The sequence below is a fragment of the Macaca nemestrina genome, chromosome 9 (genome assembly GCF_043159975.1).
Source record: "Macaca nemestrina isolate mMacNem1 chromosome 9, mMacNem.hap1, whole genome shotgun sequence".
Classification (NCBI taxonomy): domain Eukaryota; kingdom Metazoa; phylum Chordata; class Mammalia; order Primates; family Cercopithecidae; genus Macaca; species Macaca nemestrina.
This window is the reverse complement of record NC_092133.1, coordinates 61,725,640-61,738,421: the sequence shown is the minus strand read 5'-3', so window position 1 is coordinate 61,738,421 and position 12,782 is coordinate 61,725,640. Positions and strand designations below refer to the sequence as shown.

The 12,782-nt window shown below is 33.3% G+C and overlaps 1 protein-coding gene and 1 long non-coding RNA gene across 11 annotated transcripts in view; one reads left to right on the top strand and one right to left on the bottom strand.

The window, feature by feature from the left end:
* Window positions 1–8,436, bottom strand: part of LOC139356064 (uncharacterized) — a 190,698-nt gene extending 182,262 nt beyond the window's left edge. Inside the window, exons 1-3 of the long non-coding RNA XR_011607445.1 lie at window positions 8,294–8,436; window positions 6,890–6,936; window positions 6,487–6,561 (exon numbers count right to left, since the gene is read on the bottom strand). This is a non-coding gene — a long non-coding RNA (uncharacterized lncRNA). The remainder of the gene's footprint in view (window positions 1–6,486; window positions 6,562–6,889; window positions 6,937–8,293) is intronic.
* The window catches only part of LOC139356062 (transmembrane protein 78-like), a 206,279-nt gene that overhangs the window by 167,315 nt on the left and 26,182 nt on the right, over window positions 1–12,782 (top strand). The gene's annotated exons all lie outside the window — the stretch shown is intronic.

The window sequence follows — 12,782 nt, the reverse complement described above, 5'->3', positions numbered from 1 at the left end:
AGTAGGTCATAGATAACATAGGAAAAGATGTATAAAACTAGAGAGAAAAGAGTGGGAATAGTCACAAAGTAACTATTCCACAGCATGAAAATTCAACTTTAAAAGAAGGTGAAGGAATTACCAGAATGTTGGGAGTATGTTTAGTACTTATTTAAATCAAAGTAAAAAAACTCAAGATATTTTTTAAACATATAAGTTAGGCACAGAAAGCCAAATACTATATGATCTCTTTCATGGAAGAGATTTACGTGGTATCTAAAAACATAAAACTCATAGAAACAGAGAGTAAAATGGTTGTTACCAATGGCTGTGGGCTGGAAGAATTGGGGAGATGTTGCTTAGAGGACACATTTCAGTTAGTCAGGAGGAACAAGTTCAAGTGATCTACTGTACTTCATGGTGACTGTCGTTAATAACAATATATTGCATTCTTGGAAATTGCTGAAAAGTGTAGATGTCAAGTGTTCATACCACAAAAAAAGATAAGTATATGAGATAATGTATATATTAAATAGCTTGATTTAGCCATTTCACAACATATACATCTATTAAGGTATACATTGTACTCCATAAATATATATAAATTTTATCAATTAAAAATAAAGATATGTATATAGAGAATATACAAATAGGCAGAGATAGCTATTAAAATAAACCTTTTTGATGATAACAATTTCAAATTTATAGTTAAATATGTAAAACACAGATTTCAGGGGGCAGGCAATCTGTACCTGATATCTCAGTGTTATCATTATGGAGCCAGTTTTATTTGACTTCAGCATTTAATTTACTTGAGATCTGAAAGTTCTGGAGAAGTTATGCAGATTATATAACCAAAATGAGGTCTAGTATTTAAGAAAACACTTCAAGAAATGTTTCTGTTGTTGCATTCTACAAATATTTTTTATTTATATTATATTACCTTAGAGATTGCCATCAGAAATAACTTTTCTTTAAGAATGATGGAATGTTACAAGCCCCCAAAAGGCAGTTAAAATAATCAATTGAAACCTTACGTATCTCCAAAGTAAACAAATATTTATACTTAGTAAACTTAAATATAATCTTACTTTAGAAAACATTTATATTTAAATGTGTATATAACATGTACAAGATAATAAGGTATAGATATTCCATGGCAATTCTTCTACCTATAGTAGATTATTATTAAACAGTTTCACAGCATAGGTCATGTCATGTTTCTATACTAAAAATAATATAGTGGTACTCTTTTTACATATATCTTTGCTCAAAAATTCAATTTATTTAGAATAAATAGCTTAAAGGTTAATTATTCAATAATTCCTTTATTGTTTAAAATTTTGGTTAAATAGCTAGATGTGTATATTTCTAATACCACAGAATAACTGATAATAATATACAAGAAAGTTTATATACAAGAAACTTTATATACAAGAAAGTTTTGTCCTAATAAATGACCCAGTAATACTACATATGGTATAACTTTTGAGGGTAAAAATTAAGATTTTTATTTTCCTATTATGGATTTAGATACATCTTAATTAAATCAATACAACATTATAATGATACTATTTGGTTTCAGAATACTTATTATTTTTGATTACTTAATGATCAAGAATTAGATATAGATGTCTTTTTTTACATCTTTCATGTAAAAAAAGATGAAAAAATTTTATTTTATATTTTGACACTATTGTTTTTAACAAATAAATCATAATACAATGTTTGTGTCCATTTTATAATGTGGTTTTGATTGCACTTCTTACAGAATTCAAATAAATATATTTGGTTTTCATTAAATTTGAGGATCACTTTCTCTTAATGCAGAACTTAGCAGTTCAGAACTGTAATCCTTTTTTTTCTATATTTTGTTTTCTTTCGGTTTTTTTCTTTCCCTGTCTTTTATTTGATGAAATCTGTCTCCCTCCCCCATTTTTTAGAGTTTTTGTAATTTTGGTTTGTTTCACTACTCTTTGTTAAGCTATGCATCCTCTTTCTAATTATTCTATTTGTTAAATTTTTATTAAAAACAAAAATAGCAATGATATATTTTACCTATTTGACCAGCTCAAGGCATGAAATAGTATATACTGACTTCCATATACATGTTTATGTACATGTATATTATGAATAAATTAGTTCATCTCAAATACGAAACTTTAGCATCTTTACCATTTTTTTTTGGGAATAGTCTAGGATTTTAGACACTTCTTAATTTTGTTTTACCTTTTACGTTACATATTCTTCATTAATAGTAATATGTTGCATTTTATAGCTGCTCTTGCAAAAAGTAGTTTTATTTTATGTTTCAATAGTCGCAGTGACACCTTCTGTGTTTGGCTTTCTTGTTTTGGAATTCTTTATCTTGATGTGCATCTCATTGCACATTGTTGTTTCTTAAAAGACTATTTAAATGTTATGTGTTTTTATGATCACTCGTTTTTGCTTCATACATGCATTATTGCTTTAAACATGAAAAGATACTTGTTTTGATGTGCTTTTTATCTTTACAAGTGAAAAATCTTTGCTGGCTAATGTATCTTTTGTCACAATCGTTTCCTCCTTAATTCTCTTAATGAAATAAGAGATTATTTCATTTTGTTCTGGCATTTTATGTGGTAGAATACATCTGAATCTGTCCTCATTTTTCTTACATAGGTTTTTCATTTTCTTTTTCTGCTTGAAATTGCCAATATATATATCAGTGTGGACCTACTTAGTATTATAATGACTTTGATATTTCTTTATCTTTTTATATAATTATCTTTACATTTTCAAATTAACTTGTTCCTAAGGCTGAAAGAAATAAGAATGAATGTTGCTTCTTTTTCTCCTTTTCTGATTCCTGTATCAAGGACACCAATCATATCTTTGTTGGCTTTCTGATATCTTCTCTCTATGATCATTCATTAATATAACCATTTTTATGTATTTATTGTTTCCTCCTATACTTTTGTGAATGTTAACGAGTTTGCTCTCCTCTCCCTTTGTTGAAACTGGGTACTATAATTTTTTTCTCTATAATTTCAGTGTGTTAAGATAATACTGGTGTTGCTCTAATTGTTAATTTACAATGGTTTTTTATTTCTGACATCATTTTTATTTTTCAACATCATTTTTATTTTTCTATCAACCATCTTCCTCTTCATTAGCCTTTGTATTATATGTCTTTCTTTTCCTATATTGCAAAATTTTAATTCTTGATTTTTTAAATATAAAATGATATCCTCTGAATTCGTTTAATTTCTTGCCATTATTATATTTTTAGATTTGTTATTATTTTACCTGTTGTCATATACATGCTTTCCTGTCTTTGTGCCACATAAATCACAAGTAAATTTAATGATTATAAGTGTATATTTAAAAAAGCTTTGAAAAATATTTAAACATTTTTGAAGACCATATAATTTTATTAACAACAACACACAAAAAATAGTATATTGCTGTGTTAAAAATTAACACTAAATATAAATATATTACTAAGAACTACAGCTTAAACATAAAACAACTTAGAAAAAATTTAGAGAATTGGAATTTGTAGATTTGGATTCATACCATGGCTCTACAACTAACTAGCTGTGTGTGATAAAGTTAATCTCTCTGTGACTTCCTCACTTTCATTATCTTTAAAATAAATGTAGTGAATTTATAAATAAATTATTTAAAATATAGTAAAATAAACATAGTAATTTTTATATTATACTTATAAAGATTTATAATAATATAAACAAATTTAGAGAAATGCCCGGATCCTAGTAAATTCTAAATCAATGGTAGATAAAACAATTATTTTGTTAAAAAGTATTGAAAATGAATTAATTAATCCTGAAGTCTCAAGTACCACATATTTATTTCTTTTTGCTATCCTATAGTTTCACTTCTTATTATTTATTTTCTCTTCTTAATTTAGATTCTTTCCAAATCTTTTGTATTTCTTAATATTATTTCTGTTAAACTTTGCATACAAAACGAAATAATTATATACATATATATGTATATACATATTCTTATTTCCATGCAGTTAAAAATATGTCCCTATAAAACTATTGGTTTATAAGACAGATGATTACAAAACGGGGGAAGACCACTGGTTAAAAAATTCATCTAAGGCCGGGCGCGGTGGCTCAAGCCTGTAATCCCAGCACTTTGGGAGGCCGAGACGGGTGGATCACGAGCTCAGGAGATCGAGACCATCCTGGCTAACACGGTGAAACCCCGTCTCTACTAAAAAATACAAAAAACTAGCCGGGCGAGGTGGCGGGCGCCTGTAGTCCCAGCTATTCAGGAGGCTGAGGCAGGAGAATGGCGTAAACCCGGTAGGCGGAGCTTGCAGTGAGCTGAGATCCGGCCACTGCACTCCAGCCTGGGCGATAGAGCGAGACTCCGTCTCAAAAATATATATATAAAAAAAAAATCATCTAATTTTTCCAAGCTTAGTAACATATCAACCAAGAGCAGATGGGGAGAGAATTTGGTATCCCTTCCTTTACTGACTAAATTTGCATCTTCAGTAAAATGTAAGTTTTTGTTTTGACAAAGGCTTCAATAATTCCCCCTACCCTCCACCTCCCAACGCATGCCAGAAGCTGTATTGTACCTGACAGCTGCTGGTGATAGTGCATGCAACCTTTCCTGGGTAATTAAAGAATACAAGCTTTAACCCTTTCCCTATATAGACTCAATAGTATCAGAATAGCTCTGATGAATGGGACCAGATTCTAACTTGTTCAAGAAAGGAAAGGAGTTTCTTGGTAAAAAAAAAAAAAAAAGGAAAACAGGGCTCTACAAGGAAGAACTAATTAGGCATCAGAGAATGAGTTTGGAGTGAAGGCTTGGATAAAACTCGACATTCCTACCATGGGGAAAGTGGAGCAATGGGGCTGGTCTCAAGTGTAGCCTATGGTACAGAAACTTCAACCTAACTTCTCTAGGTCTGTGGGTGTGTATAAGAATAATGGCTGTTGGCCAGGCACGGAGGCACGGTGACTCATGCCTGTAATCCCAGGACTTTGGGAGGCCAAGGCAGGTGGATGACTTGAGGTCAGGAGTTCGAGACCAGCCTGACCAGCATGGTGAAACTCCATCTCTACTAAAAATACAAAAAATTATCCAGGCATGGTGGCAGGCACCTGTCATCCCAGGTACTCAGGAGTCTGAGGCAGGAGAATCGCTTGAACCTGGGAGATGGAGGTTGCAGTAAGCAGAGTTCGCGCCATTGCACTCTAGCCTGGATAACAAAAGCGAAACTCTGTTTCAAAAGAAAAAAAAAGAATAATGGCTGTCTAGATGAAATAAAGAGCGGAAGCATTGAGAACTTAGGCCCTCAGTGGCGTGGGATTACTATAGGAGGAGTATGTTATCCTAGCAGAAGAGAATGCTCCCTTTCCCACATCCCTTTTGCTTCTCTCAGGGAAGGTGTGAAAAAGGTTCTCTCCCATCTCCCAGAGATATATTTTTTTGAGAAGTTTCATCCCCCCAGCAGACTTCAGAGAATAGCTTTTTGCTTTAGCTTTACTTCTGGTAATGATAAAGATGTTTCAGTTCTCTCTCTGAGAGGTGCTTGAAACGAGAGATACTGAGCAGATAATGGTACTGATCCTCCTTCTGGAAATAAATTGGCAATGATTTGGATGTGGCACAAGATACAAGCTGAGGGTATCTCATAAATCAACAACTAATCTTCAGTTTGATTGTGTAAGTGGAAAGACTCATTAATTTAAAAACGCCTCTAATGCTGTTGTAGTTTCTCCATTCTTAAGTCAATGCATATAAATCCCAGCGTCAATAAAGAGGTTGAACTGATAAATCGGAAAGGAAATATAGAAGTAAGTATTGTAATGAGACTATCTACCCTTTGATGGGTGACCCTGAGGGAAGAGAAGGGCAATTTCACAGTAGCAAGATGAGGACTTAGAGTTATGGCAATTGAATTTATTGAGATAAAAAATACTAATATCTAACATATATTGAGTTCTCAGTGTGTCATCATCATCCTAAGTCTTTTGTTTTTATGTAATAATTTTTAATCATCTTTTACCTCTTATTTTAAAGATGAGAACAAGAAGACATATAGAGTGTCACCAAGGTCTTGGCAAGTTTGCCAAGGTCTCATATCTCCTAATCTGCATAACTGAGATTTGTGCAAAGAAAATTTGGTTTTTGAGCTTGGGTTTTTAACCACTGTTACAGACTGAACTGTGACCCTTCAAAATCCTTTGTTGAAATCCTAACTCCCAGTACTTCAGAATATGACTGTATTTGGAGATAGGATATTTAAAAAGGTAAAATAAGATTAGGGTGGGTCATAATCCAATATGTCTTGTGTTCCTATAAGAAAACACAGTAAGAACATAGAAATGCAGAAAGTTCATGTAATAATTGATATTTATTATTATTGCTATAATAATTATTAAACAATGAAAAGAGCGAGAAAAGAATTCTGCCATTGAAAATGGACTCTTATTGCACTTATGCAAACAACTATATTGCCATAAGAAAACTCACTGATAGTTTCCAGTTTCTAGAGCAGCCAGGCAGGGAAAAACAAACATGCTCCAAGTCTTGATCACAGGAGTATACCTTACTTAATTATTATTATTATTATTATTATTATTATTATTTTGAGATGGAGTCTCGCTCTGTTGCCCAGGCCGGAGTGCAATGGCATGATCTCAGCTCACTGCAAGCTCCACCTCCTGGGTTCACATCATTCTCCTACCTCAACCTCCCGAGTAGCTGGGACTACAGGTGCCCACCACCACGCCTGGCTAATTTTTTTGTATTTCTAGTAGAGATGGGGTTTCACTGCATTAGCCAGGATGGTCTCGATCTCCTGACCTCATGATCCACCCACCTCAGCCTCCCAAAGTGCTGGGATTACAGGTGTAAGTCACCGTGCCCCGCCTACCTTACTTAATTATTAAAGACCATAAATAGTTCAAAGTTTCTTTGACTCTGAAAAACAAAACATGGATCAGCAATATTCCAAGCAAAGGTTAAAAAGATTTGTTCAGGTTTTTTTTTTTTTTTTTTTTTTTTTTTTTTTTTGAGGCGGGGTTTCACTCTTATCACCCAGACTGGAGTACAATGGTTTGATCTTAGCTCACTGTAATCTCTACTGCCTGGGTTCAAGTGATTTTCCTGCCTCAACCTCCCAAGTAGCTGGGATTATAGGCATGCGCCAGCATGCCCGGCTATTTTTTCTTTTTCTTTTTTTTTGCATTTAGTAGAAACAAGGTTTTGCCATGTTGGTCAGGCTGATCTTGAACTCCTGACCTCAGGTGATCCACCTGCCTTGGCCTCCCAAAGTGCTAGGATTACAAGTGTGAGCCATTGCTTCCAGCCTGATTTCAGTTTCTTGAGTTCAGTCCATTTAGTTAACTCTAGTTTTGTTTGATATTCGTGAGCATTTCAGCTCCTTGTGAGTCCTGTACATTTTCCTTTATTCTAATGTTACAATTTCCAAAGTTATCAGAAGCCTGTGTTTGAGAGCACCTGTTAAAGTTCTATAGCCTGTTATAAATCATCTTTGAAAAGGATTAAAACAAGACAACAATTGTCTGTGAACACCAAAATGTCCAGGGTAGTTACAGTTAGAAACACGATTGAAGTTTTGTTATCTCCGTGGATTACAATAACTTAACATAACAACCTTAATTATGATTGATAGCATATAGTCAGCCATTGGAATTCTAGAAATCTCATACAATTTTGAAACATATATTAGGATTATTCACCAAGATATAACCTAAAGAAGATTGAGCATAATTTTTGCTATCCCATGGACCTAAGCGTGTCAAATATTCCTGTTTACCTCTCTTTTCAGGAGACCTCTGACATATTGAAAAGCCAGGTGCCAGGGAAGACAATTTTGAAACTGAGGTTTGATTTTGGGAAGGCTGCTAAATGTTTGAGGTTTAAATAACTTGATACAATGAAATAGAATTCCAGATTACCATAAGTTATTTATTTTGCCAAAATCATGACTCAGAAATTTTAAAGAAGCAAAAGCCTGTTATAACCCTTTACAAATGTGCCAAAGAGCAGATTAGCACCTGAGGAAAATCTTGTTATGCTTTTATTTCAATTTACAGAAAAACCAAATAATACCCTTTTCTGAATCTAGTCAGTATGTTCACACAGAGAACCTCTTCTGCAAGATTAATTTCCACAATTCTCCCAGCACTTCTTTGAACCTTCAGCTTTTTCCTAATTTAACTCAAAACAATCCTTTAATCCCAAACAGAAGTTTACATTTCCATGCCTTCTTATAACATTTTATTAAAAAACACATTTTACTGTTCTTACTCACCTTGCATGTAAATATATTTCGAGTAGTTCCAACTCCTAGCAATTTTGAACTTTAAGGTAAAACTTGGAAAGTTGCTTTAATCGTGTGCTAACTGCAGCCAAGGCGTGCCTTCTTAGTTAGGGGCGTGGTTAGTTCCACATGTCCTCAGGCCTCATCAACTGTGAAGCCAGCAAGTCAAATAGTTCTCAAAACCCAAAAAGCAGTTTGTAACCTCAAAACACTTAGCAAACCTTGCATCTAACCTTCATTTTGCCAATAATCTTTTCTTTCTTTCTTTTTTTGAGACATAGTCTTGCTCTGTCGCCCAGGCTGAAGTGCAGTGGCGCCGACTCGGCTCACTCCGCCTCCCAGCTTCAAACTATTCTGCTGCCTCAGCCTCCTGAGTAGCTGGGACTATAGGTGTATGCCACTACGCCCGGCTAATTTTGGTATTTTTAGTGGAGACGGGGTTTCACCATGTTGGCCAGGCTGATCTCGAGCTCCTGACCTCAGGTGATGCACCCACCTTGGCCTCACATAGTGTTGGGATTATAGGCGTGAGTGAAAGCCCTTTAAGAGACACGAGACATGCCTCCCAAAGTGTTGGGATTATAGACGGGAGTGAAGCCCTTTAAGAGACACGGGACATGCAAATACTGAATCAGAGAAGGCTCCTCCCCTAAGGCAGGATTGCTAAACAAATCCTTGCCACCAGAGTTACAAGCTATGGCCTCAGGATGTAAAACAAAATAGAGGATTTATTTCACAACCAAAACTTTGCAGAGCATACAGTGATAGTTGGAATTTTTTAAAAGTAAACCACAATATATCAGAGAGTATGCTATAACTGCAATGAGTCCAAAAAATATCAGAGCCAAGAGAAGTAAATAGGGGGTCCTCTATCCAAGTAACTTTAAAAGCTATAGAAAAGAACACAAAGGAAAAAAACTCTCCAAAGCCTGTAATTATTTAAAGATTTAACTTTTTATAACTGTCTTTTTAACATTTTTAAACTTACAGGGCAAACAATAGCATATGTTCAGACAATGGAAAATATAAAATTCAACAACTGCTTTATTTTTATAAAATAAAATTGATCATTTACTATTTGGCATATTCAAAAATTATATAATAGATGCCATATTCAAGATGGCTGGTAATTTTAGCACAGAAAATAGAACAAAGACAACCAAATCTATGCTCTTATAACCTCATATCTTTGGTTTCACTTATTTGTGTATAGAACTTCTAATTAGTAAAATTGCCAATATATTTTTATGAATCCTTTGGTGTTACTTTCTAGATATCTAGAAAACATAGATTTCAAATGTATAAATGGTATTTAAATGCAATCCCAAAGTTTTAAAATATTCAAAATATGATATTCAGAAGGTATTAGTATGTGCTTGCAAAATCTACTCATTTTCTCTTCACATTTTGGAGGTGAAATCTTTTACTTCTATACAAAAAAAAAAAAAACATAATCTTTAATTTGGGCTGGGAGTCCCAATCTTTAACTTGGCTACATGTGGTCAAGTTGCATGGCTCCCTAACAGAAATGATTATTATCCACCCCCACACAAAAACTCCACACATTCCAACAAACACACACACAACATGACACCAGAAAAATCTTTGGATTTTATGTAATAGTCAACATAATATACAATTCATCTAAAGCTGTTTATAAATTTCTACCTGTCCAATATTCAAGTAAAAACACAGATGATTCAACTATGAGGTATAACAGTGAAATGTGTTCTCTCCAGTGTTATTTGTCGTTATGTTTAAATGATATGCAAGGAAGAAGTCAGAGCTAACAATAAATCTTTATTTTCTCTCCTTTCTTACTCATCATGCACACAGACACATCTACACACACAACATAAAATCTGCATAGACACATCCACACAGTTACAAGCACTTATATAGACACACACACAAACACACACACTAATAGCCACATATTCCTCGACTAATACGATTTTTCTTAACTTTCCACAGTGCCCCCTAGTTGTTCTAGTCTGCTAGACAGTCATTGTAAGAAATAATTATTCCACAGTTTGAACATATAAGTATAGATATTCTTAGGCTAACAGATTACCATCTTGCCTGATTTAAAAATACAAAAACAAAACTCAGTCTCAAAGTGGACAATGTCAGATGCCACTCTTGGTTTTGAATATTACTTTCTCCTAGTTAGGGCCACGGATGCACATTTTTATTTCAACTTTAAGCTATGAAATGTAAAGCTATTTACAAAAATATATGGGAGTTCTATTGTTTGAGTTATAAAGTAGACCCTGATCTGAAGAATAGAAAGAGATTTCTAACTGTGCTCTCCAGAAACTGAAACCTGGTTGTATTAAGAGTGAGTGTTCTTTCTCTGGAGGTATTCAAGCAGAAACCGCACAGTCACTACTCCTAAACCTCTCTGAAGGCATCAATCCATGAGGCAGCCAGTTAAATGAGATGCCCTCTGAGGTCACTTCCAAACTGTAGTTTCTGTAATTCTACCAATTTCTCCTGATTTTAACATCTCAACAGTTTATCAGAGCGAAGTGTCTTCTAACATGATCGCTTTGCCTAATTATTTTTAGAACAGGTGAAGTTATATATACATAAACATTTTTTAGAAAGAGAAGACATGAATAATTAGTTTTATCTCTATTTACATATGACTTTTCTAACTGAGACTAAAACATTTTTTTGGAATTGTGTATGTATGTTTTTTAAGAATATAGTTTTCAAGTTAAATTAAGACAACTGACCAAATTATTTGAGAGCAAGTAGATATTCAAAGAAAGAGTTTAGATCTTTACAATTTCTTTTCAGATGGAAGAAATGTACTAACTCCTCCATTCTGTTCAGAGTAAGCAAAAGTAGTTGTATATTCAACATGTTCTGTTAATGAATTAATTGGGAAATACCTTTTAGTTTTTGAAATGCCAGGATTTGTGAGGTTCAAGCATAGAAGTTTTTGAGGAAGGCGAAATGAAAAGGAGCCCTGACTGCCTGAGGTGGAGATGAAAAAGGACGTTAAAAACATTCAAAAGGAACAGAAAGGCAGAGACAAGCATAAGTGGATTTTGTAATAGGATTGCTGAGATACGTTCATGTTCAAAATCATATGAAGCATTCTGTTTTCTTGGTTACTGGTTAGCAAGAGATATTTTAAAGAGAACTCATTTGCAACCATGCACACCTTTTTAATTAATAAAGAATATTCATGTTTTAGAATATCAGGCAAGGAAAATTGCAGACAAGTCATTGTTTTCTATGTAAAGATAAACTGTTTTGTGCATAAATTCAAGAAGATTGAGAGTATCCTGTTCTATCTGCATAATGCAACATTGAGCAAGGTATGGAGTTTTTATTGCTTTTTCCATTGTCATTCTGAAAAGCATTTAGAAAAAAAAAATATCAGTCTGAGTTTCTTTCCACAGGACTCAAATGACAATCTTGCTCAACCGGTCTTAATGCTTTACAGATTATTTTTGTACATTCTCATTGTATTCTTGGAGTACATTACTTATCAATTGTGTTCAAGACACTTCCTACAGATATTTAATCTCTTCATGAAGACAGTAAACTAGAAACTTTATGTCATTCATTCTTTTTCTTATTTATTTCTCCAAAATTCATAAAATATTGCTTTATTGTCATTCTATCTGCTTTATTAACCTACCTATAATGTCATATTTTTCTCTTTCAAAAATAATACTAAGCCATACAAAATATACCTCTAAACATGTATATAACTATCTACATATACCATACTAGATTCATTCATGGCTGGTAAGTAGTATGATTTTGCCATTATAGCCAAAGAAAGCATGAAGAATAACTCATCCTTCTTTACAGTGAAAACTTCTCAAAGGCAAGAGTCACTAGTTTTCATCTCTTCACAGAGATTACCATGGTCTGCTTAAGTATTATTTGCTGAATTTAATCAGAGTAACACTAGAATTAGTTAATGGCTGTTTAAACTATGAAATAGACTTTAATTCTTTACATGGCAAAAGTATATAGTTCATAAACCTTTCAGTTTTATTTTTCTATTTCTCTGTATCGGTAAGTGCCAGCCATAGGTCCTTAAGTATATCGCAGTTAACAATGGAGCATATTGGTAAGTTATGAAGGCATAGATTCCCCAGGGTTTAGCTTTAAAGGTATCCGTACCTTTAATGGTCGTTCTTGATTATATGTGTCTGCTCATCAGGAACTATCATGGCTCAATGCTATTTAGTAAATTCCCATGGTTTTTAACTATTTACTTCTGGAATCAAAGAACTTTGAAACTTCTCTTTATTTTGTGGCTTTCACTGAACTATGTACCATAAAAGATACACTAATTAAAACATAATGAATTTGTATACTCTACTTAGTTTAGTAAATTGAGTATAAAATGAATATACCATGTATGTATACATTAGATGTAGAAGTATACATACATATTGTAGTATGTATACTACAATAGAAGAGTGTCCACTATTTACATTTTAATATA